At 45.5% G+C, this 11997-nt stretch overlaps 1 long non-coding RNA gene across 1 annotated transcript in view; it reads left to right on the forward strand.

The window, feature by feature from the left end:
- Positions 1 to 11997, forward strand: part of LOC132327778 (uncharacterized) — a 35927-nt gene that overhangs the window by 12432 nt on the left and 11498 nt on the right. The window lies entirely within an intron of this gene.

The raw sequence follows: 11997 nt of genomic DNA on the forward strand, positions 1-11997 counted from the left end.
AGGTTTCTCAGGGCCCCATCCAACCTGGCCTTGAACACATCCAGGGCACCAAGATGAGACTGACTAATCTGTAGTTCCTAACATCTTTCTTTCTTCCTTTTCTAAAAATGAGGGTTATGTTTCCCCTTTTTAGTCAGTGGTAACTTCACTGGACCACCACAACTTCTCAAATATGATGTATATTGGATTACCCACTCCCTCCACCTCAGGACTCACAGATGACTCTCATCAGGTTCCATGACCTTATGCACCTTCAGGTTCCTTAGATGGTCTGAAAGCTGATCTTCTCCATCAGTGGGCAGTTCTTCATTCTCCCAGTCCTGCTGACTTCCTCTTTGCATCACTCCTAAGTTTGGAGGAAGTGACCTTTGAATATGAGCCACCTTTCTCAGGCTTCTCTTCCCTCCAGGATTTTCTCCCATGGCACTCTATCAAGCAGAACCCTGAATAGGCCAAAATCTGCTCTGAAGTCCAGGGTACTGAGCTTGCAGTGCACCCTGAGCACCACCCTGAAGATCTCAAACTCCACCACTTCATGGTCACTGCAGCCCAGGCTGCCCTGGAGATTCACATTCCCCACCAGATCCTACTTATTGGTGAGAACAAAGTCCAGCACAGAACCTCTCCTTGTTGGCTGCCCTGTCCTTGGAGGAGTTACCATCAATGCATTCCAGGCATCTCCTGGATTGCTTGTGCTCTGCTCTGTTGTCCTTCCAGCAGATATTGGGGTGGATGAAGTTCCCCATGAACACCAGGAGTTCTGAATGTGAGAGCACCCACAGAGGACCTCATGTGCTTCCTGGGCTGGCAGCAGGAGCAGACCCCCCTACAATGTCCCCTGTCATCCCTTTAATCCTGACCCACAGGCTCCCAGCTGGCTCCTCTTTCCCCCAGACTTTGCTCCATGCCCTCCAGCTGGTCACTGCCATGAGGGCAACACCCCCAATCTCTCCTGCCTGTCCTTCCTAAAGAGCTCTGTCCTTCCATGGCAGCACTCCAGGCCCAGCAGCCATGCCAGGACAGGAGATCACAGCCCTGCAGGTGTGTGCCCCTCTCTGCCTCCTCCTGCTGATCCCCTGTGCTGTGTGTGCTTGCACAGGGGCAGTGAAGCTGGGCCCAGTGAAACCAGCTCTGGCTGGAGTGTCAGGAATTCCTTTGTGCTGCCCTTCAGGTGCTCTCCTGCTGACCTGTGATTCCACTTCAGTGTCTGGGCATCTCTTGCTTTCCCTGGCATCAAATTGGTAGGACTGGAAGGGACCAGTCCTCACCAGAGCTTTCCCTCCCCTGGCACCTTTACTTTAAAGCTTTCTTCACCAGCTGGGCAAGCCCTTGACCAAAGATGCTCTTCCCTTTCTCTGGCAGACGGACACCATCAGTAGTCCAGGTTTCTCAGAGTGGCACCCATGGCACAAGCAGCCAACCCCTGGCTGTGGGCCCAGTTCTGTGACTATTGGTTGAGTCACCAGGTTCAACTGGCCCTTTCAAACCCCTTCCCTTTGACCAGGAGAATTGATGAAAAAATAACTGCTCCCCAGAGCCCCTCAGTCTCCCTGCTCTGAAGTCCTTCTTGATACCTCTTGTTACAGCCTTAACTTGATTCCCCTGTTACTCAGTCTGTTACAGAAGCCTTTCATGAAGGCATCCTGAAGGCTTCAACATGCAAGGTGATTTTAAAAACTATCAGAAACTAAAGATAAGAGCAAATCCTTGTCAGACAAGCACACAGATAGAAGGAGCTCACCTGCCTGAACATCAGTGCTGCTGCTCCAGTCAAAAGAAGAGGTAACTGATTATCATTATAGGCACAGGACAAATACATAGGAAATATTTGTTGATATTCATCTTCCTGCTTACTTTTTTTCTGTGTAGATCTGCTCAGTCTAATTCCTCAGTTAGGTTGATACAGCAGCAATTCAGAATTTTTTTCTGGGAACTTGTTATGGATACCTTCCATGCTCCTCACTGACAATGTAAAATGCAATAAACCCAAGCTGCTACCTGAGTGGTGGTCAGCTCAGGTGCTAGATGGGGACAGGACACAAAGAAGCCTTATTACAGAGTTTGTCAGTATTACAGAGTTTTTCCACACTAGTCCCTTTCACAGAGTTAAGGTTCTTAGACTAAAGACCCAAAGACAGTCTTTGTGTATTTCTCTATTTACCTGGTGAAACACATTTTGCTGCTTGACAAACTGTGGGACAAAGTTCTACCTCACTTCTTTTTGCTCAAGCATGAAGTGCATGATGTAAATGCAGGCCTGTGAAATGTGTACATGACATCCCTGTCACAAGATACCCTCAGTCCAAGACCCCCAGTGACGCTCACAGGAGACCAAAGTTTTCCTGTGTCCTTGGTGAGGTGCTCCTTGGTTGTGCAGCAGATGAGTGGTGCTGGTAGCCTGTCCTTTGCCATGTGATTGCCAATAATAATAACCAATAAATAACCTCTTCACGTAGCAAAGTCCAAGCCACATTGTGAATAACTGGGCTTACAGTAAGCTATCCCTATGGGCAAATTTTTATATAATTGTCCACTATGAGTACACGTTCACACAGCTTCCAAATTAAGCTTTCAAATTAAGCTAAACCACTCAGACATGTGGCAGCTCATTCACCTTCTCAAGACCCACAGAAAGCTTGGTCAGAATTTGAGTTAAAACCAAAGGAACTGATGTAATGCTACTTTTAAGAGACAATTCCTGCCTCCCCTTGTCTAGGCAGCGATGTGTGCAGCCATGTCATTAGAAAGGCAGAATTTGTCCCTAACGCCTTTGTGCTGCCTTTTTCCTCTAAACCCTAAGTTAGGAGGCAGCAAGACTAATCAATGAGTTGTCCTTAAGGCCTGTAAGCCCAGAATCCTTCTACATAATAATGCAACTCAATATTCATCACTATCTAATTTGCCATTCAGTCTTCAGCATAACTGCATGTATTTCTCCAGAATGCTCAATAAAACATTCTTAATTATAAAGGCTTTCCTGTATATTTTCTAATTCAACTACTACTTACAGCATTTCTTTTTAACCTATGGGTCATGTTCTTTGAAATGAATCTGAACTTTAAACTCTTACTGTCATCAGCCACCTGCTGATATTCTATTACCCAACAAGTTTTTGTGTAGAAAATACCATGATTTATGTACTATAATACAACCCTCTATTTAGTTACACATAAAATCTTACGAAATCTTTTCTGGGAAGACGGAAATTTTCCTGGCTCTACTCAGTTTAAAGGTATACACATAAAATAAAAAATAAAATAATCTTGTTTTGTTATATGGCATAAAGACAAAGTTGTTTTTTAAATTTTGTAGTTGGGCTATATCTTGTCATGTTTTCTTGTCATTAAGAGTTTCAAAGATGTAATGTTTTTTGTACAGGCCAAACTCCTGCACACTCATAGTTATGCAAGAGTAAAATCTTTCCAGATTAATAGGAAAGTATCCAGCACTCATATTCACAAAGAAAATATGAAAACTCAGGTCAGCTTCATATTGAAGGCTTGCAGGTTAGAAATATTAAGATAACAGCAATCCAATATTTGCTGTTTTCTAAAAATATCACTATTATTAAGAAAAACTGCTCGAGGTGTGGCATTAGCAAACATGAAACCTTGCTCCATTTTTTCTTCATGAAAGTATCAGAAGTGTTTGAACTCTGCATTGGAAACAGATTGTGCAAGCCCTCCCCAGCACGTAGAACCTAGTTTTGAAGCATGAAGAAACAGGTTTGGAATCAGCAGGGAAATGGTACTGAAATATCTCTAGGTAAGAACAGGCAGGGAAACATTTCATCGTGTTCTGTAACTCACAGGTCCAGCTGTTTGTGGCACGTGCAGCAGCACTCGTAAGGAAACCTTTTTCCCACAGGCATTTACACAATCCATGTGGCATGCCATGAGAGTCATATCAAGGCAGCATCTGCTGGATGCAGAGGAAGAACTATGCAGAAAAGACAAAAGCACCATAGAACTTTGCCCACATATTTCCCAGGCTGCAGTGAGCAGCAGGTTAGAAACATTCCAATCTTGCCATCGTGTTCAGGACACAATTGATAATCACCAGGAAACACACCTAAAGATATGCATGGGTGTAATCTGTGCTGGCAACGTGGAGTGGTGCTGCATCCGCACAAGGCGCATCAACATAAAGCTCTCATAAATCTTGATTACAGTGGAAATAAAGAGTAGTTTCACATCCATGTGGGCTGGCTGGCAATCCACCAACAGCCTTCATGCACTGCTTTCTGTCCTACCCACACAACAGTCGCCAGTTCAGCTGTTCTCCTACTCTGGAGTCCCCTCCTCTGGGCGATGAGGAGCTGGCTGCTGTGGGTATTCGTGTCAGCTCATGCCACACACAAAGCACTAGGTGGCCCTTGCAGTCTGTCCCTGTGCCCCACACACTCTTCATGTTTATCACTGAACCCAGTGGGTGGCCTGGGACAAGTGTCTTCCAGCACAACAGGAGGGTGCTGGGCATGCTGGTGCTCAGACAGAGAAAGCATAGCATGCCAGAAAGGCATTGCCGTGGTCATGGCTGGATGTGGCCAGAGGTTCCCAAAGGCAGCTGGGGGTTCCATAAGGACCAGGTGTTCAAAGAAGTTCTACCAATGGGCTAAAAAAGAAGCATTAAAATTTTCTTTGGCCCATACAATACTGGCTGAAGAGGTTGAAGGGAGCCTGGCTCTAATAATTCACTAAAGGTGGGCAGCAGCTCCCCTAGCTGTGGGCAGGCTTTTCTGGAGTGGGAATGAGGGCTCTCTGCTGTGGAGAGTGGTTTTCCAGCTGCTCCACCTAACCCTGTCAGCTGGTGAGGGATGGGTCCCTGGCTGGCAGTCCCACCCCACTGCTCTGGCTGGGGAGCGGCTCCTTCATCTCATTCTTGGTTGACTTCATGGCAGCCCTTGCACAATCCCTGGAACCACTGCCAGGCATCTCTGTTATGTGAACACCCTCGGAGCTCTTATGTACGCAGTTTGAAACAGACTTCAAAGATGTGCTGCTTCCAGTCTTCAAAAGAAAGCTCTACTGCCCCAGAGGGGAGCATTCCCTGGCTTCCCTCTTGCCCAGCTTTCCCTTTCCTCCACCACACTGCTGGCTTTTTGCTCCACTGAAGAGCAGCTGCCCTTGCAGCCTCCGAGCCCTTAACCTCACCCCATCAGTGTGAGACAGGGGCAATGATTCCTCCTTCCCCAGGCACAGGGCCTGGGCAGAGCAGCAGGGTGCACTGGAAGGTGCCCTCGTCCAGGAGCCCTGCAGGACACCCTGGGATTGCTGCTGGCCTCAGCCCCACTCCTGCTCTGGGGCCAGAAGGACATGGTGTTTGGGGAAGCCAGGCTGGCCCCTCTGCTTCCAGAAAAGCACAAATGCTTAAGCTGGAACAGATGAGAGGAACTAATCTGTTTTCTCAACAAAGCCAATTCTCACCCTTTTTATCACAAATCTCCTAAGAGCTGGGCTTCACCCTGCCCTGGGAATTCCAGTTCTGTGGAGGTAAACAAAAGAAAAATAGAAACAATTTTAATTTATTTAAAAAAAAAAATAGGAACTTAATTTTAGTTTCACAGCCAGAGAATAAAGCCTGAAAATATGAACCAGAGGTAAGGCCGAATGCAAAGCAGTGCTGTGGGTGAGTGTGCTCGGTAGGTACTGCCTGTGCTGTGTCGCAGCTCCCTGTTCTGGGACCTTCACCAGCACCTCCTCTTGAGAAAGACATACCAGGGTGTAAACAGTTGTGCTCAAAACTCCATGAATAAACAGAAGCACAAGAGGAAAAAACCTAAAATTCCAAAATTTCCAATTTCCAAAATACATGACCTCCCCTTATTTCACCTTGGAAGGACAGAGTTGGGAGCATGTCCCTCTGTCTCTTGTCTTCAAACTCTGTGGTCTGTCAACAGACAGAGCCAGTGACTTCTGCAGTGGAAACCTGTCTGAAAGGGAGCTCTGACAGTCTCAGATCTGCTCTCCCTGGAAGCTTTTCTGGGCTAACCTCCTCTAAGTGCAGGAGGGACCCACCATCTGCCTGCTGGATCAGAGGAAGAGTGTATGAGATTTAATTAAGATGATTTTGCCCTCCAGTCAGGCTGTTTAAAAATTAATTTTAGTTCTCCTACCTCTTCCATTAAATTTATAAGCTAGAGGGAGCAATGTACCCTGAAGTATTGATTCTGCCTCTCAGATGGCAGTGATCTACATTCATGGGTGCTCAGCCCAGGACTGTTGCTGTCCTACCACTCTGCAGACTGGAGGAATGATCAAGGTGCTGGTTTGGATTAGAGGCAGAGTTTGACATTAATCCTTTACTTTCTTTAAATGCACCATGATTCATTATCTCAGGCAGGATCCCATATCAGGTGCATTAGGAAAGCTTTGTGAGAGACAAGCTGAGGTTGTTTGATCAAAGCTATGCCCTAGGCAACATGAGAGTTCTTCCCAGCCTACTGCAGGTGGTTTCTGTACAGGCAGACAGCACCAGTTTGAGTGCTGGAATTGACTGGAAGGAAACTTCAATGTATTTTGTTTTTTTCCCAGTTTTTTCCCCCCTCAGCTTATCAGTCATGTCTGCCCTACTAAACACAGAGTAACTAAAGGCCAAATTCAATTCATCTTTGATTTGCACCTGCAAATCTTACATCATCCTCACTGCAGGCTTCCTAAGTGTGGCAGATGAGTATCCAGCTAGGAAGATGTCAGCCTGGAAGAGATGAAGTCATGAAACTCTTGGGAAATGCCATGATTACTGAGCCTTGTCCATAGCATGCTGCTCCAATTAATGTAGTGTGCAAACAGTGGGGAAAAGAATTAGGAAGGAATTTAGGATTTGTGAATAATTTTGACTTCAAATCTCACCAATTAAATATGCAGTGTATTGCATAGTCAGTCACTCCCAAGACCAACTAAGCACCTGAAAATTATATTAATATAAAACAAAACTGTTAAGTGCCTTCACAGTGTTAGGGGCCATGAATACAGTCACTATTTTAAGTGTTATGCCTGAAAGTAATGACAATTTCTTAGACCACTAATGGCAAAAGGAGCTGCACATGTCATCACTGGAACTCACTCACTATCAATAATCTTTTCAGGAAATTACTGCAACGGAAGCAAGCCTAGATTGGGAGCAAACCTTGGCAGTGCTATGCTGATAGGAGTCTGCAAACTCAGCAGTAACGTGGCCTCTTTCAAGTTCCTCTCTAATAATCTAATCAGTGTCATTAAGGAAAGCTTTTCAGAACAGCTGAGTGACTGCTGACTGGTGACTCTGAGCTTCATGGTTCAAACATTTGCTTTGTTTAGTTTCCCTGACATGCTCTGTGTTTCACCAGCAACAAATTTGGCTCCACTGCTCAACACGGTGCTCAACTCAGCATCATGTTTCATTCCTGAAAGCAGCCCACGAGACTGGAGCTCTAGCAGCACTTTCCAAACAGCATTCCTGAGGCTTAGCATTACATGTGGAACAGGAAACCTGAAAAAGAGACAATACACAAAAGCTTGGGTATTTGTGCCTGAATCTGGTGCTCAGTCAGCAGCAGCACCATCTGGTTGAGCTAAAGAAGCAAGACAGAAGATGAAGAAGATGAATAGTCCCAGGTCTGGAGTATTCTTGAATGCTCCTGGAGTGCATTTCTGGTGAAACACAGCCTGAAAGCTCCCCATGGCTCGCAGCAGAGTTCTTACCTGAGCCACTGTGGGTGAGGACTCATCTTCAAGTACAACAAAGTAAATAGTTTCTGCTCATGCACGGCTGGTTCTTCAGGAGAGTGTGTAGCCGTGCCTCTTCTGCCTCTACCCACAAGAAATCAAAAAAAAAAAGCCCTTGAATAGATTGTGGCAATCAGGTAGGATTAAAGCACAAGCCCAGATAGATTGTAGCCAGTCTAAGACCTGTTTGGGCCGGTGGGTGCAGACAGCATGCTGGCCATGCTCTGGGCTGGTGTGGCAGGAGCCTGCTCTGCTCTGGAGGCAGCCCAGCACTGCATTTCATGCAGCCCAGCACTGCATTTCATGCAGCCCAGCATGGTGTTCTGCCTGGCACTGGGTAAGGCAGGGCAGCTCCAGAGGGAAGAAGTGAGTGCCTTTCAGGGTGGGCAATGCTGACTAAAATGTGCTTTCATGGGTGCTGGGGAGGGGCAGCTCAGGTCTGTCTGTACTTGCTCCCAGCAAATGCTGGAAAAGAGCAGGAGAGACTTGTCCTTCATGGCTCCAGGTCTTCAGTCCTTTCCTCCCAAGCTCACAGCAGCTCTCTGAGCAGCAGAGCTCAGCAGGGTGGCTGTGTTGTCCATGAAAGCCCAGATTGCTGCATCCTCCTGACTCCAGCAGCAGGGCAGTTCCCACTTTCCTGCTGGCCAGGAGGGACCGGTTTGGCACCACTTAACACAAGCCATAGATGCCATCAAACAACACCCTGTGCCAAACAGGCACCTTCTGCTGGAGCACCCCAGCACCCATCGAAGTAAAACCTGTCCTGGCTTCATCAGAGTCTGAATGTGTCTACTTCCAGCTTCTGCATCTCATTTATGTCCCTTGCAGCAGCATGAGGCTCTGAATTAGCAAAGTAAACACACATCTTGAAGCACAGCTTTAAACAAACTGAACCAAAACGCTTTGAACATGGCCTTGCACTCACAGCAGACTAGGCAGGTATTAAGTGATACAGCCTTAAGCTATGTCCTAGGTAAGAACATGATTTGGGCCCATCTGGTTCATCTCTAGGATGCCCTTGAGAGCTCCAAACTCCCCTGGAAATTTGGACAGACAAAATAGGAGTGAAAGTCAAGAGAGTGAGATTTTTAGGAAGTGATCTCTTTTTGGAGGGGAAGGGATAGGAAAGTTTGGGGCCCATGCCAGTGCAGTAAGCTCTGTTTTCCCCTCTGCACTCAGAGGGGCAGAGGAGCACCTTGGTGGTGCCCCAGCTCTCACCAAAACAGCTCCATCCTTGCCCAGTGTCAGAGCAGGGGAGAGGATCTCAGGAAATTGACAGTACCGCATCAGATCAATTATGGGAACACCTATCAGGCTCATTTTTTAGAAACAGATACTTTTTAATACCTTTAAAACTGATGTTGGCACTGGTTGGTTTTTTGTTGGTGTTTTTTTTTTCCTGGCTGTTAATTAAATCCTCTGCCAGACAGAAGCAGTTTTCAGCCCGTGACTTGAAAGAGGAATTGAACCTCCCTTCAGAAGTCCCTGGAAAGAAGTCCTTGCAAAGGAAGTGCAATCATTCTCCCAGGCTGGATTACCTTGCCTCCACTTTCATCTTGGTGTGAAATACATTATTCACTCTTTTTTTCACCCATAATAATTTAAGCAAGAGTCTAATAAACAGAGTCCTTATCCTCTGATGCTCAGCAATGAGCCACATGGCACATACATAAGGGAACATTGGCAATTAGACAGGAGTTGAATTCTCTGTAACATGATTACAGCACAAAAATAGGCCAGCAAGAGACTGCAACAGCACCTCCTTGTATGCTCATTTTGCACTAGAAAAGATATGGCAATTTTCAGAATTTTCCTTCTGTGGCTGCCATTTCATATTGCTTATAAAGGGATTTTGGTTGAAGAGCAGAGCTCAAACAAGGCATGTTGTTATTTAAGAACAGATTCTATTTATGGGTTACCTAGAAATACTCCAAAGGACACTATAAAAGGCAATTGTGTGTTTCTTCTGAAAACTGAGGGCTAGGATTAAAAGAGTATTATTTGTTTTTCACAAGTATGAGCTGTGTAAGTTTTAAATCAACCTGGCTTTGCAGGCATAAAGTGATGCTGGGAAGTGTTTGCTCAGTGCGGGAGTGTCCTCTTACTGTGAGTGTACATCTAGCAGAACCCAGCTTTACCACTACCAGCTGCTGCACCTTAGTACCTTGCTTTAGTACCTTGCCAGCTGCTGCATTTTAGTTGTGCAGACATTACTCCCTGAGTCTTTTCCTCAAAGTGTTTGGATCTATAAGAAAAGCAGATGTATTAGACAGGACCCATCACCTCACTCCCTCTCTTCCAGCACTTGCCATCAAAGGCGCTGCCCCCGGATGTCTCAGTGCTGCATCCATCCCAGCAGGGACAGAAAATGGGACAAAAGAGTGGGAAGGAAGACTCAGTGCATATAATAAAGATAGAGATCTCCAAACACACCAGCACAGCAAACACCAACTGATAAAGGAGGATCTCATAAACTTGATGTGTTTATAGCACACTGTGGCTACAATAGAAGAGAACATTTTAACTGAGAACAAGAATGTTGGAATTACTGAATGCATTTTTTTTGGTTGCTTTAGATATTAAATAGATTGGTTAAATTAAAAATTAAATAGATTGCTCTGAATATTTCAATGTGATATTATTAAAGATAAGAATAATTTATAATTCCCAAAGACTCAGGTCTTTATGAAATTATGAATCTGATCTATTTGAAATGAAACTCTAAAATCCAACAAATATGAACTCTCTTTCAAAGACATTTCAATCTGAATGACTTTTATGATAATTTTTTTTTTTCATGCTAGAGTTGATCAATAAATGAGTGGGTTTGAGTTTTTGCTTGTGTTATCCAAGAAATGCTGTGTCAAGAGACATCTTGTCTTTGCATTTTTGATGACAACAAAAGAAAAGTAATGTACTATTGCACAATTACTTTATTTCCAAGACAGGTTTCATTATTCTCCTTTTCTAACATCTGGCTCCTCCCATGGACTCTCCTGGACTGTTTTTTTTCCCCAGAGCTCATCCCAGCCTGTGTTTACTGGGAGCCCAGCCCCAGGACCCAGCTGGCTCCTCAGCCCTGCATCAGCCACCATCACAGTCTCTTTCTCCTTTTTTTAATTACCTGTTTAAAACCAGATTGTTCAGACACATCAGACTTGCCCTGAGTCAGTGCAATATTTTTGAAAAGTCAATGTTATGCTCTCAGAGATGATATCACATTAGGTTAAAGACACTAATTTAAAAAATACAAAGCAGGTGCAGCAGAATGAGCTATAATCATAAATAAGCCATACAGAGACAGTGTTAAGATGTTCTTCCAGATTTTTCCCACCTAATAGAAAATTTCACCTGTGGGAACTCTTTGAACATCTTTGCTCTGAATATTTCCTGAGTCCTTTTAGCTCCTATGATGCAAGTCTTGCTGTTCCCTCTCTTCTGGGGATACCTAACCCTTGAGAGGCTCAGGACTTTGACACTTCACATTAAACACATGACACCAGGGCTCCTGATCAGAAAGCAGGAATGCTCTCCAAGGAGTGGACACCAAAGCATTTCTTGTCAAAAAAGGTGAAACTGAAGTGCAACCTCAGCTTTCAGCTCACCTTCTCCACTACCATGGCGCCTAGTGTGATGCACCAGCCCCAGCCTGGTCCTACAGCCTGCCCAGAGACCCCCAGATATGGATTTCTCATTGCTCATGTCCTGGACTTCACTCTCGGCCAGTGCTCTCCCTCTGAGTGGGTGCAGTGGCTGCAAGGGAGGCACAGGGGACTGGACTCCAGTCATCTATAAGAATCTGGTTCTCAAATGACCACCATCTCCACTGGCTCTCCAACTGCATAATCCAGGTCCTCACCGTCCCCTGCCACACAGCTGGAAAGGGGCTGGACACAAGCCAGCTCTGTGTCAAGGCTGCTAAGGAGCCAACCATTGCCCTCACACTCCCTAAGAAAAACTCACTCCTCTGCTAGGCCATTGTGAGCTCTTGCTTGTTGATTATTTGTGGCACTGATGCTCTGGCATAACTGTGTCTTACAAAAACTCTAACAACCTTTGGGAGTGATGCTGCTGAGGCACCCAATGCTGCACTGCTGACACGGTCCTCTGGCTCACTGCTTGGTGGAAAAGCCCCAGCAAGGGGTGGCAGCTCTTGTCACCTTCCTGTCATCAATCAGGCACACACCGAAGCGGATGGCATGAAAAATGAGAAACCTCAGAGCAGCCTTTGATGCCTGCCTGACCTAGGAATGAAATACTTGTTTTAACTTGAAAATGCACAGCATCCACC

Source organism: Haemorhous mexicanus, chromosome 5, assembly GCF_027477595.1.
Source record: "Haemorhous mexicanus isolate bHaeMex1 chromosome 5, bHaeMex1.pri, whole genome shotgun sequence".
NCBI lineage: Eukaryota > Metazoa > Chordata > Aves > Passeriformes > Fringillidae > Haemorhous > Haemorhous mexicanus.